Genomic DNA, 10752 nt, shown 5'->3' with positions numbered 1-10752 from the left:
ATAATGTAACTGATCCACATACATAAAGGAACAAGAGAAAGGAATGGAAAGGAGAAGGGAATTATCATTAATGGCCACATATCCCATGCTGTGCTCTTTGCAAATGAGAACTTATTCATATAGTGCATCATAGTTTGTAAACTGATTTTATATTCATTAGGTCTTAAGTACCCTTTGTCTTATAGGACAGGTGTAAATATATTATTGTTTATTTTGTTTGTTTCTGCAATTTTATAAATAGTAAAAGTGTTACTGTTTCATGTCCTATTTGGCACCTGAGAGTTTCTGGTTCCATAACCAGAAGCTGCTACCTAGCCCTTCTAATGGATGGGAGAGATAGTTTATTCTTAGACTGTCCAGCTCTGTATTTGCTCTGAATCTCAAGCTTTTCTATCCACAAAACACTCAGGGGCTTTCAACTATTTTTCTATATATTAGATTTATTGGCACTAACTTTTTAAAAAGCGTGGGCTCGTGTGCGCAGGCGCAGTCCGCTTGTGCCCCGAGCCGCACATGCGGGGTGAAGGTAGGATGGTGGATTTGGTACCTTTTGTGGTTGCCATCGGTGGTGACAAAACCTTGCTGGTGTGGGAGCTGTGATCTGGACCCACGGCCGAGACCTTGCAAGTGAGCCGAGCCGGGGCAGAGGGAGGGGTGGAGGAAGCCGCCCCGCGCCCCAGTAACTGGGACTGCTTCGGTACCTCATCTGCCTGTGGTCTCCGCTGAGAGGAATCTTACTTCTAGAGCTGACCTGAGCAGCCAGCTCGCCCCCATAGATTTTTGAGAGATAGATCCCAACTGACGGCATCGCCTCCTAATGCTTCTCGGAGCTAAGGATTTCAGAGGGAAACTTGTTCATGAAATGAGAAGTGTTTGGAGTTGCAGGCTTACCACAGTTACCTGTGCCGAAGGGCTGGCAGAATATAAGGGAAAGGGTGGTTTGGTTTCCCGGGCGTGAAATTTCCTGCACTTACTTAGCGTGGGACCAGCCTACAGCATTCTCTGTTCACAGTCTTCTCCCACTTTGGCCTTCTGTAGTCGGTCCAAGTCTTCGCAAACGCAGCAGTGGCTGGTCCTGGGTTCTATGCCATCATTAAGTTTTATTCAGCAAGGGATGCCCACAGAGCCCAAAAGGCATGCAACCAGAAGCAGCTTTTTCACACATCTCCAGTGAAGGTGGGTCCAAATGTGGAATTCGTCGCTCTACTGGGATGAAGTGCTGAATTTAAAGCTAATTGGCCATCGGGAATTCCCTGGCGGTCCACTGGTTAGGACGCTGCACTTTCACTGCTGAGGGCCCGGGTTCAATCCCTGGTCAGGGAACTAAGATCCCGGGGGGGGGGGGGAAATGGCCAGCGTTTGTACAGCACTGTGCTGTACAGAATGCTCTCAGATGCACTGCTCCACTGATCCCCCAGTTCTCCAGTTCTTTCTTTCTTTTTTTTAGATGAAGAAACTCGAAATCAGGATGGTTAAGTGACTTACTTAAAGTTCATGACAGCAAATGTGGAAACTAGAGGCCAAATGCAAAGTTGACTGATGTTAAACCCCATGTCATTTTATGCTGCCCCTTAATTTAAGAAATCTTCACAAGAGTCTTCCTTATATTTACTTTTATGTGGATTTTAAATGTGTGAGGTTGACAAAAATTTTTTTTAATTAATTAATTAATTTTTGGCTGCATTGGGTCTTGTTGCTGCGCCCCGGCTTTCTCTAGTTGCGGTGAGTGGGGGTTGCTCTTCATTGCGGTGCGTGGGCTTCTCATCGCGACGGCTTCTCTTGTTGTGGAACACGGGTTCTAGGCATGTGGGCTTCAGTAGTTGTGGTTCACGGGCTCTAGAGCACAGGCTCAGTAGTTGTGGCACATGGGCTTAGCTGCTCTGCGGCATGTGGGATCTTCATGGACCAGGGATCGAACTCGTGTCCCCTGCATTGGAAGGCAGACTCTTAACAACTCTGCCACCAGGGAAGTCCTGAGCTTGCCAAACTTTTGTCAGATGTAACATAAAGGAGGCTTCATCATCATCATCACTCTCAAACTGCCTATTCAGAACCCCCTTCAGCTTCCAGAGGATCATTAAAATATTCTTTAATGCACTGTAGAAAACTTATTCCATATCAATATGCCATCCAATTTTACTTCCCCAGAATGAACATTTCATTATGTGCCTCCATTCAGCCACCATTCCTTTTTCAAGGACCTTTTCACTTCCTCTGAATAAGTGAGTGAGGCTTAGATTTCCCAGACCTTTCACTTTATAATTGTGTGTCTTCTCTGATTGGCTTCTTGCTCTGGCTACTTCCTACTGACCTTGCTGCTTATTCTCACCCATATTTCTTTACTCACTAATTTCACCTTTATTGAATCTGAGAACTCTCCTCAGATGTGACTCCAGGTACACTACCTCCCACTTCTGTACCCTGTTTAACACCCTCTTCAATCCTGGCTGTACTCCCTGGGATTGAAATGATTTTGTGTCAGACATTCCTTAATTTGCGGACCCTGCAACCATTTCACATAACCACTCAGATATTACAGATGATCCTGGAAAGATTATGAAACAGTTACGTGGTATCAGTTGTGAGTAATGAATTCTTTTCTTATATTGGACATTAAGACCATTGCATAAGCTTAGGTTCTGAGATTTTCACAGCATAAAGCCCATCACTAATAAAATAATGAAGAAAAATTTCTACAAGTCACTGTAGTGTTGAGAGGAAAGGACATTCGTATTAGATTTCTTTATTTAATGCAGAGCCTTAGTTTAGTACCCACACCCCCGAAATTGTTATCTACTTTAATTATGTGTTCTTTTTAAATTTTATTTATTTATTTATTTGGTTGCACCGGGTCTTAGTTGCAGCAGGCAGGCTCCTTTCGTTGTGGCTCACAGCCTCCTTAACTGTGGCGTATGAACTCTTAGTTTCAGCATGCATGTGAGACCTAGTTCCTTGACTAGGGATTGAACCCGGGCCCCCTGCATTGGGAGCATGGAGTCTTAACCACTGCAGCAGCAGGGAAGTTCCAAATCTGTGTTCTTTAACTCATTGGCAGGTATACATATTTCTTATCTTTTTTCCCCTGCATTTTTAAAAAATACAGAAAAGAGAATAACTTCTTAAAATAAAATGAAGGAAAGGCCTAATGTATCTGAGTTTTTCTCAGTAGCATGAAGGGAAATGTTTGCCAGCAAGAACTGTGGCAAGGTTATCCCAGATGTCAGCTGTCTCTACTACTCAGGAGCTCAGAGCCCTTCTGAAGCTTCATAATTGTCCAGGACAGCTCCATTATGACTCAACATACAGAGCCTAGCCTCCCATGTGACACTCAATATTTAAAAATTAGTCTTCATTTCTCCTTCCCAGCAAGTAGCTTCAGTTGGAGAAAGTAATTTCATTTTCTTATGTGCCCATTCATTCACTCAGTCACCAGACCATCACTCCTCTATTATATGCCAAGATCTATGCTTGTTTCTGGTAATAAGGAAAGAATAATATATGGTTCCTTCAAGCACTTAAGGAGTTCATAAACTAGTGACAGAGGAAGATGCACAAACAAATCAATAAAGAAGTAACAATGCTTTCACTTTATTTGTATTATTTGAATTTTATGACTATATTTATATACTACACCCTGTTCAAAGTGGAAATAGACATTTAAGAAAGAACTAGTGATGTAAAAAATCCACAGTAATATGTAAATGACTTAGGGAGTTAAGACTGGAAATATTTGCACTTTCAAAGAAGCTTGTTAATGCAGATGAACCTCTAATTCTTTTGGTTACTTTATTTACATTTATAGACGTATATGTCTTCCCTCTTCTAACAGGCATTAGTAACATGGGGAGGGGGTGCTACAGATTAAGGTCCTAATTCAGTGGCAGGCCCATCTTATCTCCTCTTCAGGTCATATTCTCAAGCAGGAGCTACAGGATGAGACAACTAAAACAGTTCACTTCCTTTGCTTACCCCCAGCCCCATAATAGGCTTCTGCTGGGCTTCTTTGGTTGCTTTCATCATCACTTTCACCACCAGAGGTCAGGGAACCTTCCGGTTAATCAGGGGCCCTGGAAATGATGCAGAAAGTACTGACTTAAAAGTAATAAATAACATTTATTTAGGGCTCACTGTGAACTCATTGCTTAAAATGTCCTACTTAATCTTCACAACCACTCTATGAAATTGGTATTGATAAATCTCAGGTATATCCAAAATAAGTCTCTATGTAGGGTTGTGATAATTTTAGGTCTTTTATGTCTTTAGGTTCATTTTGGCACTAGACATAAGACGGTTGAACATAATACACTTGCCCTAAACAGCTCCAGATGCCAAGAATTGTCAAATTACTACTTTGGTTTCCATGGGTGGTCAAAAAGGATCATCAGGGTAAACTCTGTAGATTTTCTTTGACTAACCAGACTCCTTTCAACATTGAACTCCTAGACTTTAGAGAGAAGAATAGAACAGGGCTATGGGGAGGATGTGTGAGAGGCTTCCACATGGAAGTATCTGAGCATTGGCCTGCCACCTAGAATTAGTGATAATCTCAATGACTTGGATGGTGGTGTTCATAGTTTTCTCCAGTATTTGTATGGTATATAATAAAAAATAGTTGTCCATATCTAGTCATTCATTTGCAAGTCTCACTTGCTTTTGAAGCTATAGAATACCTAAACTATTACCTGGGATTGCTGGAGTTTATTTTTTATTTATAACAACAGAATATGTTGAAGTCTAGGCTTTAATTCAAAATCCTAAGAGCTTCAGGATATTTCTAACCTTGAAGAAAGGGAAAATGAAGATATTGTGACATGACTTCCGAAGCAAAGCCTGAAGTTCTTCTGTGATTAGGGGTGGTGTTCCCCTCCCATGAGTGCAGGAGTTCTGGAGGTGGCATGGCTGAGGAACCTTTGGATAAGTTGGAGGAAGGTATGTGTGTGTGTGCCCAGGTGAGGGAGTGGGATTTCTCTTTTTTCCTTTCTTTCTGAAACTCAACTTTTCAAACATCATCACCTTTGCTAAGCAACTAAAACCCTGGGCAAAATTTTTCTGCCTGACAATATAGGTTTTTATCTTAGGCAATACCTGACACCACCATAAACTTTAGAATTTTAGAACTGACTGACTGCCAAGAAGCTTAGGAGGAGGGAAAATTAGTTAGGTTTTTTTTTGGTTAATAATTTGTGCTAAATAGTCCTTCAAATACAGATGTCTTCTGGCCTTCAGTTATCCCAAAAAAATCATTGTCTAAAGATTGAAATAGATGACTTCCGGGAAGATAGTGGAAGAGTAAGATGTGGAGATCACCTTCCTCCCCACAGATACACCAGAAATACATCTACACGTGGAACAACTCCTACAGAACACCTACTGAACACTGGCAGAAGACCTCAGACCTCCAAAAAGGCAAGAAACCTCCCCACGTACCTGGGTAGGGCAAAAGAAAAAAGAATAAACAGAGACAAAAGGATAGGGACAGGACTTGCACCAGTGGGAGGGAGCTGTGAAGGAGGAAAGGTTTCCACACACTAGGAAGCCCCTTCGTGAGCAGAGACTGCGAGTGGCAGAGCAGGGGAGCTTCGGAGCCGCAGAGCAGAGGACAGCAACAGGAGTGTGGAGGGCAAAGCGGATAGATTCCCGCATAGAGGATCGGTGCCGACTGGCACTCACCAGCCCAAGAGGCTTGTCTGCTCCCCCGCCGCAGCGAGCGGGGCTGGGAGCTGAGGCTCGGGCTTCGGTCGGAGCGCAGGGAGAGGACTGGTGTTGGCGGCGTGAACACAGCCTGAAGGGGGTTAGTGCGCCACGGCTGGCTGGGAGGGAGTCCATGGAAAAGTCTGGACCTGCCGAAGAGGCTAGAGACTTTTTCTTCGCTCTTTGTTTCCTGATGCGCGAGGAGAGGGGATTAAGAACGCTGCTTAAAGGAGTTCCAGAGGCGGGCGCGAGCCGAGGCTAAAAGCGCGGACCCCAGAGACAGACATGAGACGGTAAGGCTGCTGCTGCCGCCACCAAGAAGCCTGTGTGTGAGCACAGGTCACTATCCACACCCCCCTTCCTGGGAGCCTGTGCAGCCCGCCACTGCCAGGGTCCCATGATCCAGGAACAACTCCCCTGGGAGAATGCATGGCGTGCCTCAGGCTGGTGCAACGTCATGCCGGCCTCTGCCGCCGCAGGCTTGCCCTGCACTCCGTGACCCTCCCTACCCCCCGGCATGAGTGAGCCAGAGCCTCCGAATCAACGGCTCCTTTAACCCCATCCTGTCTGAGCAAAGAACAGACGCCCTCCGGAGATCTACACGCAGAGGCGGGGCCAAATCCAAAGCTGAGCCCCTGGGAGCTGTGACAACAAAGAAGAGAAAGGGAAATCTCTCCCAGCAGCCTCAGTAGCAGCGGATTAAAGCTCCACAATCAACTTGATGTACCCTGCATCTGTGGAACACATGAATAGACAAAGAATCATCCCAAATTAAGGAGGTGGACTTTGAGAGCAGGATTTATTATTTTTTCCCCTTTTCCTTTTTTGTGACTGTGTATGTGTATGCTTCTGTGTGAGATTTTGTCTGTATAGCTTTGCTTCCACCATTTTCCTAGGGTTCTATCCATCTGTTTTTGTTTCTTTTAAATTTTTCCTTTATAATTATTTTTTTTAAATAACTTTATTTTATTTTACTTTATCTTCATTCTTTCTTTCTTTCCTTCCCTCCTTTAGACAACGAATCATCCAAATTGAGGAGATGGACTTTGAGAGCAGGATTTATGATTTTTTTCCCCCTTTTCCTCTATTTGTGAGTGTGTATGTGTATGTTTCTGTGTGAGATTTTGTCTGTATAGCTTTGCTTCCACCATTTGTTCCAGGGTTCAATCCATCCGTTTTTTTTCCCACTTAGTAATTATTTAGTTTATTTTAATAATATTATTGTATTTTATCTTAATTTATTTTATTTATCATCTTATTTTCCATCCTTCCCTCCTTCTTTCCTTCCTTCCTTCCTCCCTCCCTCCCTCCCGCCCTCCCTCCCTCCCTTCTTTCTTTCTTTCTTTCTACTTCTACTAATTCTTTCTTTCTACTTTTTCTCCCTTTTCTTCTGAGCCGTGTGGATGAAAGGCTCTTGGTGCTCCAGCCAGGAGTTAGTGCTGTGCCTCTGAGGTGGGAGAGCCAACTTCAGGACACTGGTCCACAAGAGACCTCCCAGCTGCACATAATATCAAATGGTGAAAATCTCCCAGAGAACTCCATCTCAACACAAGCACCCAGCTTTACTCAACGACCAGCAAGCTACAGTGCTGGACACCCTATGCCAAACAACTAGCAAGACAGGAACACAACACCACCCATTAGCAGAGAGGCTGCCCAAAATCATAATAAGTCGACAGACACCCCAAAACAAACCACAAGACGTGGACCTGCCCACCAGAAAGACAAGATCCAGCCTCATCCACCAGAACACAGGCACTACTCCCCTCCACCAGGAAGCCTACACAACCCACGGAACCAACATTAGCCACTGGGGACAGACACCAAAAACAACAGGAACTACGAACCTGTAGACTGCAAAAAGGAGACCCCAAACACAGTAAGATAAGCAAAATGAGAAGACAGAAAAACACACTGCAGATGAAGGAGCAAGATAAAAACTCACCAGACCTAACAAATGAAGAGGAAATAGGCAGTCTACCTGAAAAAAAATCAGAATAATGGTAGTAAAGATGATCCAAAATCTTGGAAATAGAATAGACAAAATACAAGAAACGTTTAACAAAGACCTAAAAGAACTAAAGATGAAACAAACAACAATGAACAACACAATAAATGAAATTAAAAATTCTCTAGATGGGATCAATAACAGAATAACTGAGGCAGAAGAACGGAAAAGTGACCTGGAAGATAAAATAGTGGAAATAACTACTGGAGAGCAGAATAAAGAAAAAAGAATGAAAAGAACTGAGGACAGTCTTAGAGAGCTCTGGGACAACATTAAACACACCAACATTCGAATTATAGGGGTTCCAGAAGAAGAAGAGAAAAAGAAAGGGACTGAGAAAATATTTGAAGAGATTATAGTTGAAAACTTCCCTAATATGGGAAAGGAAATAGTTAATCAAATCCAGGAAGCACAGAGAGTCCCATACAGGATAAATCCAAGGAGAAATATGCCAAGACACATATTAATCAAACTGTCAAAAATTAAATACAAAGAAAGCATATTAAAAGCAGCAAGGGAAAAACAACAAATAACACACAAGGGAATCCCCATAAGGTTAACAGCTGATCTTTCAGCAGAAACTCTGCAAGCCAGAAGGGAGTGGCAGGATATATAGAAAGGGAAGAAGGAGAAAAACCTGCAACCAAGATTACTCTACCCAGCAAGGATCTCATTCATATTTGATGGAGAAATTAAAACCTTTACAGACAAGCAAAATCTCAAAGAGTTCAGCACCACCAAACCAGCTCCACAACAACTGCTAAAGGAACATCTCTAGGGAAGAAACACAAGAGGAGGAAAAGACCTACAATAATGAAAACAAAACAATTAATAAAATGGGAATAGGAACATACATGTCAATAATTACCTTAAATGCTCCCACCAAAAGACACAGATTGGCTGAATGGATACAAAAACAAAAGCCATATATATGCTGCCTACAAGAGACCCACTTCAGACCTAGGGACACATACAGACTGAAAGTGAGGGGATGGAAAAAGTTATTCCATGCAAATGGAAACCAAAAGAAAGCTGGAGTAGCAATTCTCATATCAGACAAAACAGACTTTAAAATAAAGACTATTAGAAGAGACAAAGAACACTACATAATGATAAAGGGATCGATCCAAGAAGATATAACAATTGTAAATATTTATGCACCCAACATAGGAGCACCTCAATACATAAGGCAAATACTAACAGCCATAAAAGGAGAAATCGACAGTAACACATTCATAGTAGGGGACTTTAACACCCCACTTTCAGCAATGGACAGATCATCCAAAATGAAAATAAATAAGGAAACACAAGCTTTAAATGATACATTAAACAAGATGGACTTAATTGATATTTATAGGACATTCCATCCAAAAACAACAGAATACACATTTTTCTCTAGTGCTCACAGAACATTCTCCAGGATAGATTATATCTTGGGTCACAAATCAAGCCTTGGTAAATTTAAGAAAATTGAAATTGTATCAAGTATCTTTTCCAAACACAACGATATGAGACTAGATATCAATTACAGGAAAAGATCTGTAGAAAATACAAACACATGGAGGCTAAACAATACACTACTTAATAACGAAGTGATCACTGAAGAAATCAAGGAGGAATTCAAAGTATAACTAGACAAAAATGACAGTGGAGACAAGACGACCCAAAATCTATGGGATGCAGCAAAAGCAGTTCTAAGAGGGAAGTTTATAGCAATACAATCCTACCTTAAGAAACATGACACATCTCGAATAAACAACCTAACCTTGCACCTAAAGCAATTAGAGAAAGAAGAAGAAAAAACCCCAAAGTTAGCAGAAGGAAAGAAATCATAAAAATCAGATCAGAAATAAATGAAAAAGACATGAAGGAAACGATAGCAAAGATCAATAAAACTAAAAGCTGGTTCTTTGAGAAGATAAACAAAATTGATAAACCATTAGCTAGACTCATCAAGGAAAAAAGGGACAAGACTCAAATCAATAGAATTAGAAATGAAAAAGGAGAAGTAACAACTGACACTGCAGAAATACAAAAGATCATGAGAGTGTACTACAAGCAACTCTATGCCAATAAAATGGACAACCTGGAAGAAATGGACAAATTCTTAGAAATGCACAACCTGCCAAGACTGAATGAGGAAGAAATAGAAAATATGAACAGCCCAATCACAAGCACTGAAATTGAAACTGTGATTAAAAATCTTCCAACAAACAAAAGCCCAGGACCAGATGGCTTCACAGGTGAATTCTATGAAACATTTAGAGAAGAGCTAACACCTATCCTTCTCAAACTCTTCAAAAATATAGGAGAGGGAGGAACACTCCTAAACTCATTCTACGAGGCCACCATCACCCTGATACCAAAACCAGAAAAGGATGTCACAAAGAAAGAAACCTACAGGCCAATATCACTGATGAACATAGATGCAAAAATACTCAACAAAATACTAGCAAACAGAACCCAGCAGCACATTAAACGGATCATACACCATGATCAAGTGGGATTTATTCCAGGAATGCAAGGATTCTTCAATATATGCAAATCAATCAACATGATACACCATATTAACAAATTGAAGGAGAAAAACTATATGATCATCTCAATAGATGCAGAGAAAGCTTTTGACAAAATTCAACACCCATTTATGATAAAAAGCCTTCAGAAAGTAGGCATAGAGGGAACTTTCCTCAACATAATAAAGGCCATATATGACAAACACACAGGCAACATCATCCATATGGTAAAAAACTGAAAGCATTTCCACTAAGATCAGGAGAAAGACAAGGTTGCCCACTCTCAACACTGTTATTCAACATAGTTTTGGAAGTTTTAGCCACAGCAATCAGAGAAGAAAAGGAAATAAAAGGAATCCAAATTGGAAAAGAAGAAGTAAAGCTGTCATTGTTTGCAGATGACATGATACTATACATAGAGAATCCTAAAGATGCTACCAGAAAACTACTAGAGCTAATCAATGAATTTGGTAAAGTAGAAGGATACAAAATTAATGCACAGAAATCTCTGGCATTCCTATACACTAATGATGAAAA

At 41.4% G+C, this 10752-nt stretch overlaps 1 pseudogene; it reads left to right on the top strand.

The window, feature by feature from the left end:
- The first annotated feature begins 531 nt into the window (after positions 1-531).
- The window catches only part of LOC125962025 (RAD52 motif-containing protein 1-like), a 31450-nt pseudogene continuing 21229 nt past the window's right edge, over positions 532-10752 (top strand).

The sequence above is a fragment of the Orcinus orca genome, chromosome 19 (genome assembly GCF_937001465.1).
Source record: "Orcinus orca chromosome 19, mOrcOrc1.1, whole genome shotgun sequence".
In the NCBI taxonomy this organism is placed as follows: domain Eukaryota; kingdom Metazoa; phylum Chordata; class Mammalia; order Artiodactyla; family Delphinidae; genus Orcinus; species Orcinus orca.
Note: the sequence above shows the minus strand (reverse complement) of the source record. Positions and strands in the feature narration are given on the sequence as shown.